At 37.0% G+C, this 6,336-nt stretch overlaps 2 non-coding genes and 2 pseudogenes across 2 annotated transcripts; 2 read left to right on the plus strand and 2 right to left on the minus strand.

Moving 5' to 3' along the window:
- Positions 1-1,326: 1,326 nt before the first annotated feature.
- LOC128289260 (photosystem II CP43 reaction center protein-like) lies at positions 1,327-1,887 on the plus strand (annotated as a pseudogene).
- A 1,662-nt stretch (positions 1,888-3,549) lies between these two features.
- Positions 3,550-3,620, plus strand: TRNAG-GCC (transfer RNA glycine (anticodon GCC)). Its single transcript has one exon. It is a non-coding gene; the product is annotated as a tRNA-Gly (tRNA).
- A 152-nt stretch (positions 3,621-3,772) lies between these two features.
- TRNAM-CAU (transfer RNA methionine (anticodon CAU)) lies at positions 3,773-3,846 on the minus strand. Its single transcript has one exon. It is a non-coding gene; the product is annotated as a tRNA-Met (tRNA).
- A 400-nt stretch (positions 3,847-4,246) lies between these two features.
- On the minus strand, positions 4,247-6,331 carry LOC128289261 (photosystem I P700 chlorophyll a apoprotein A2-like; annotated as a pseudogene).
- Positions 6,332-6,336: the final 5 nt, after the last annotated feature.

Below are 6,336 nucleotides of genomic sequence, written 5' to 3' on the forward strand. Positions count from 1 at the left end.
ACTCTTGAAGCAATAACATTGCTCTAGTCATACCGGAGCCACAGGACTATAAATTGATTCTTTTCTGCCTATAAGCTCAATCGCATCGCAAGATTACAAAAAAGGCTCCCTTGTAGACTTATAATTCATATCGTCAATTCTTTCATTTGATAACTTTTTCGATTCCATGGATTATACCTATTCGCACAAATACCTCGACGATTCCCTCGTTAATACATAGACCCAATAAGCATATCTTGAGTAGGTACGGAAATGGGATCCCCAATAGCTGGAGACAAAGAGATTCATATGAAAACATAAGTAAACGAGCCTCCGCGCCTCTAAGATAAAGGTACATGAACTGCCATTTGATCCCCATCAAAGTCTGCATTGAATCCCTTACAAACTAATGGATGTAAACAAATAGCGCGTCCTTCCACTAAAATAGGTTGGAATCTGCCTAATCTATGCAGAGTAGGCGCTCTATTCAACAATACAGGATGTCCCCATAACTTCTTGCAGTATTTCCCCTTTAATCGGCCTTTTTCCCGAATTTACTCGCCAGCAACTCTATGTTCGGAGCAGATGTTGTCTAATTAGACCGCAATTACAAATGTCTGGAAAAGCTCTATTGCTATTTCTTGCGAGGCAATCCACAGCGATGTATATGAAGTGAGGGGCCAACAACAGCCAATAGAACGTCCCGAATAAATCGATTTGCCAAGCAAAGTCTCGAAAATCTTCCTCTTTGCCTTCAATTACATCTGAAAACGACTTGGTATTATGACCGTCCCTCATTGGTTGTCCATAGTTCCATTATCAAGAAGTGTATCCACGGCTTGCCAATTTTCCTGACATTACTAATTCCCTGGCGAATCTACTTGTTGTTAATAGATCGGTAAGAGTATTATTTCGATAGATAACTCTTCTATAGAGTTCATTAATATCCGAACTCATTAGTTTACATATCTGAATGATCGGTCTCAACTCAGGAGGAAGAACCGGTAATAGACATAAAACCATCCATTCTGGTTCTATATTTGTTCGAATAAAATGCTTGGCAATTCCATGCGTCTAACCAAAAATCCTTTCTTCTTCCAATTTTCGATCTTCCATTCATTACCGTGAGGCCTTCTTCTCCTAATTCTTTCCATTCTACCACCATAATCAAAATTCGCAAATCTAGATCAACTAATTGTTCTCGAATAGCACCTGCTCCAGTAGAAATTTCGCGACTTCGAAATGTATCGAAACTTAGTGATAAAAAATTAGGATACTGTATTTCCAGGATTGAATTTCATATTCGAATGAACCTCGTAATCGTAAGAAAGTAGGTTTTTTTTTGCGATGGGCCTAGTCTGGTTCAATAATACCGCTTATCCTAGTGAGTTTTACGGGCCCACTGGACCAGAAGCTTCTCAAGCTCAAGCATTTACTTTTCTAGTTAGAGACCAACGTCTTGGGGCTAACGTGGGATCCGCTCAAGGGCCTACTGGGTTAGGTAAATATCTAATGCGTTCCCCGACCGGAGAAGTCATTTTGGAGGAAACTATGCGTTTTGGGATCTGCGTGCTCCTTGGTTAGAACCTCTAAGAGGTCCCAATGGTTTGGACTTGAGTAGGTTGAAAAAAGACATACAACCTTGGCAAGAACGGCGTTCTGCGGAATATATGACGCATGCTCCTTTAGGGTCTTTAAATTCTGTAGGTGGCGTAGCTACCGAGATCAATGCAGTTAATTATGTCTCTCCGAGAAGTTGGTTAGCTACCTCTCATTTGTTCTAGGTTCTTCTTCCTATTCGTGGGTCATTTATGGCACGCAGGAAGAGCTCCTTGCCTGCCGCAGCAGGATTTGAAAGGAATTGATCGTGATTTTGAGCCTGTTCTCTCCATGACTCCTCTTAACTGAGATAACTGAGACAGGAGATCAATGCTTAAGGTAGGAATCAATTTGATTACACTATATATATTGAAGGAATCAGGTGATATTTAAAAAGTATTCTGTTTTCCTTTCGTTTCCAACTCATTTCTATCTAAAATATTTTTTTCTGGCTCAGATATTCCACCCAGCCGAGCCATTACCTTTAATAATATTAAGATTCTTAATTAAGAAGCCAGGAAAAAGCAATAAAGAAGAAATCTATTCATCGAGCAAAAAGGAGAGAAGTTCGACCCTCGATAGTTCTTTGTTTCGAACTATACCGGTTTTTCAAGACCGGAGCTATCAACCACTCAGCCATCTCTCCGAAAGCTAATTTCTATTTTATTTTATTCCACCGAATCGAACATATATGAGTTGATACCATCACTATGTATAGAAAGATATCGATAATGTGAACCTATAGGTCAATCTATTTATCTGTATATAGATAGATGAAATGCATAATCTAGCATGCCTATTTGTGAACGTGAAATAAAAAATCACCCCCTCGACCCCATGTCCGAATAAAAGCGGTTAAAGGGTTGGAAATAAGTCATATAGAATCAATCGATTCTTGGTAAAATCCCTCTACCTTGCATTTTTATTAATTTTTTTGGTCAATATCATAGAGGATCAAATGGTATAGTTCTTTTGTGTTGGTAGCTTGGAGGATTAGAAACATGACTATTGCTTTCAATTGGCTGTTTTGCATTAATTGCTACTTCGTCAATCTTACTGATTAGTGTACCTGTTGTATTTGCTTCTCCTGATGGTTGGTTGAGTAACAAAATATTGCTTATTTTCCGGTACATCTTTATGGATTGGATTAGTTTTCTAGTGGGTATCCTTAATTCTCTTATTTTTGAATCTATCCATTCTGGATCCAAAATGACCCCTCCACGAATTTTTCAGATTTTGAGACACATTCAATAATATAAGTATAAGTTGCCAAAATGAAAATAAAAAAAAAAAAATTAGAGGGGGTCAGTCAAACTTCTGTAATCTGTAATGTAACTTGAATGAAATAAATAGAAATTTGAATGATGAATGAAAAGAAAATAATAAAATCAAATCATAATAAAAAAAATGAAAATAAATTAATAATTTATTTTAATTATACTTAAATTAAATTATTAATTTTTCTATTTAACTTAAATTAAATATTAAATAATAATAAATTCTAAATATACTAAATATAAATAATAACTAAATAATAACTAAATAAAATAAAAATAAATAATAACTAAATAGAAATAAAATAATAACTAAATAGAAATAAAAATATATAAAATATATATAATAATAATATATAAAAATAATATATAAATTATAAATAGATAATATAATAATAGATAGAATAATAAAATAAATAATATAGAAATATGGATTTATAAATCGAAATATATTAATATAATAATATAAATATTATTAATTACTTAATATTCTTAATATTAATAACAAATAATATAAATTAATATTAATTGCTAATAACTTGTAATTTGATTAATTGATAAGCATTTGAATTGTTATATAATTTCGATTGTTAATTGGTTTAGTAGTGGAATTTGATAAAATCGCCCTGAACTGAAGAAAGTATCTGTCCTAGCTCTGACCAAATATTCTTTCGTATCAAGAATCAAGAACGAAAATGCGGATATAGTCGAATGGTAAAATTTCTCTTTGCCAAGGAGAAGACGCGGGTTCGATTCCCGCTATCCGCCCAGGGCAATGTATTTAAGATAAGAGGATAAAAGATTCGTTATAGTTGACTGTAAATAGTTGACTGGAATTGGAATATAATACACCCCCCTAAAAGAAAAAATGACTAGTTAATGAGGTCAAGTCTAATTTTTTTGTCCAAAAAAATGTAATGTTGCGGGAACGGGATTTGAACCCATGACCTCAAGGTTATGAGCCTTGCGAGCTACCAAACTGCTCTATCCCGCGATGAAAAGAAACCAAACTAATGGACAAACAAAGATTGAATGCGCCCCTCTTCCATATATGTACAAATAGAATAGCCTATTTATACAGAATGGTAAAGGGGCCCCTCTATGATCATCGATCATAGAAATAAATAGAAAAAGTAAGGGATATTTTAATCCTTACCAACGATCTTGTTGCCCCGGCAACAAACGTACGTGAACCATTTCACGAAGTATGTGTCCGGATAGTCCAAAGTCTCGATAGTTGGCTCTCGGTCTTCCGGTCGAAAAGCAACGTCGATGAAGACGTGTGGGTGCGCTATTTCGTGGTGAGGATTGTAACTTTCCATGAATTTTCCATTTCTCACTCAACGACGGAACTTTGCTTATTTCTTTTTTGAGGATCGACAGATCAAATGATATTTTTGTTCCAATTTTTGCCTCTTCTTCTCCCTATGAATCAAACTTTTCTTTGCCATAATGGTTCAGTTCCTATTATTATCAATGATACAAGTCGGATCCTAGATGTAGAAATAGAGGGGGGCATACCCCCCTTCTCCATCGAAAGAGATGATATTATCGCAGATACAGCGCATAACATAAGGAATTAACCAAATTTGCCCGATGTAGAGGCAATCAAGAAAGCCGCATAAGTAAATATATAACCTACAGAAAAGTGGGCTAATCAACCAATCTTGCCTGCACAATAGAAAGAGCCACTGGTTTATCTCTCCATCGAATCAAATTAGCTAAAGGTGTGCGTTCATGAGCCCATGCTAAAGTTTCGATCAATTCTTGCCAATATCCGCGCCAAGATTAAGAACATAAATCCGGTAGCCCAAACAAGATGTCCAAATAAGAACATCCACGCCCAGACTGATAAACTATTCATACCAAATGGGTTATACCCATTGATAAGTTGTGAAGAGTTTAACCATGAATAATCTCTTAACCATCCCATCAAATAAGTGGAAGATTCATTAAACTGTGAGACGTTACCCTGCCGCAATGTGATGTGTTTCCAATGCCAATAAAAAGTAACCCATCCAATGGTATTTAACATCAGAAAACCGCCAAATAAAATGCGTCCCACGCCGAAATATCACAAGTACCCCCCGCCCCGGACCATCGCAAGGAAAACTATAACCGAAATCCTTTTATCCGGCATTAACTTGGAACCGCGCGCATCTAAAGCGCCCTTTACTAAGATCAATGTAGTTGTATGTAAACCTAGAGCAATAGCATGATGAACCAAGAAGTCTCCAGGACCTATTGTTAAGAATAGTGAATTACTATTTTCATTAACAGCATTTAACCAGCCAGGCAACCATATGCTTCGACCCGCATTGAATGCTGGGCCATTCGTTGAAGATAAAAGCACATCGAACCCGTATGAAGTTTTACCATGAGCAGATTGGATCCATTGGGCAAATATGGGTTCGATCAAGATTTGTTTCTCCGAGTCCCAAAAGCAAGCATGACATCATTATGGACATAAAGTCCCAAAGTATGGAATCCCAGAAGAGGCTGGCCCAACTTAAATGGGATATGATAGCTTCTTTATGGTCTAACATTCTTGCCAATACATTATCCTCATTCTGTTCCGGATTGTAATCTCTAATAAAAAATATAGCTCCGTGGGCAAAAGCTCCTGTCATGATGAATCCTGCGATGTATTGGTGATGGGTATATAACGCAGCTTGAGTAGTAAAAGTCTTGTGCTATGAACGCATAAGCAGGTAAAGAGTACATGTGTTGAGCTACCAAGGACGTAATAACCCCTAAAGAAGCTAGAGCAAGGCCTAATTGAAAATGAATCGAATTATTGATTGTGTCATAAAGACCCTTATGCCCCCACTTCCCCAATCGTCCTCCCGGAGGAATATGTGCTTCTAAAGATCTTTTTATACTGTGACCAATTCCGAAGTTAGTTCTATACATATGACCGCTATTGGAAAAAATTGCAATAGCTAAATGATGGTGTTAATATCAGTCAACCATAAACTTTGCGTTTGTGGATGGAATCCCCGAGAAGGGTTAGAATGAGTTCCTGAGATCCTTGGGAGGTACCAAATGAAAGGCCTTGAATCAGGGTTTGAGCATAAAGATTCCACTGACCTGAAAAAAATGGGCTAACCCTTGGGGATGCGGTAATACATCTAAGAAATTATTCCATCGAACATATTCCCCAGGATCCAGGAATAGCGACATGGACTAAGTGCCCTGTCCAAGCCAAGGAACTTACTCCGAATAGTCCTGACAAATGATGATTGAGACGAGATTCGGCGTTTTTGAACCACGAAACGCTCGGTTTCCATTTCGGTTGTAGGTGTAACCAACCCGCTATTAAGGATAGAGCAGAAAGAAATAATAGAAAAAGGGCTCCAGTATAAAGATCTTCATTAGTACGTAACCCGATTGTATACCACCACTGATAAACACCAGAGTAAGCGATATTCACTGGACCAGGGCGCCCCCTCTAGTAAAGCTTCCACCGCCGGTTGACCAAAAT

The sequence above is a fragment of the Gossypium arboreum genome, unplaced genomic scaffold (genome assembly GCF_025698485.1).
Source record: "Gossypium arboreum isolate Shixiya-1 unplaced genomic scaffold, ASM2569848v2 Contig00864, whole genome shotgun sequence".
In the NCBI taxonomy this organism is placed as follows: Eukaryota; Viridiplantae; Streptophyta; class Magnoliopsida; order Malvales; family Malvaceae; genus Gossypium; species Gossypium arboreum.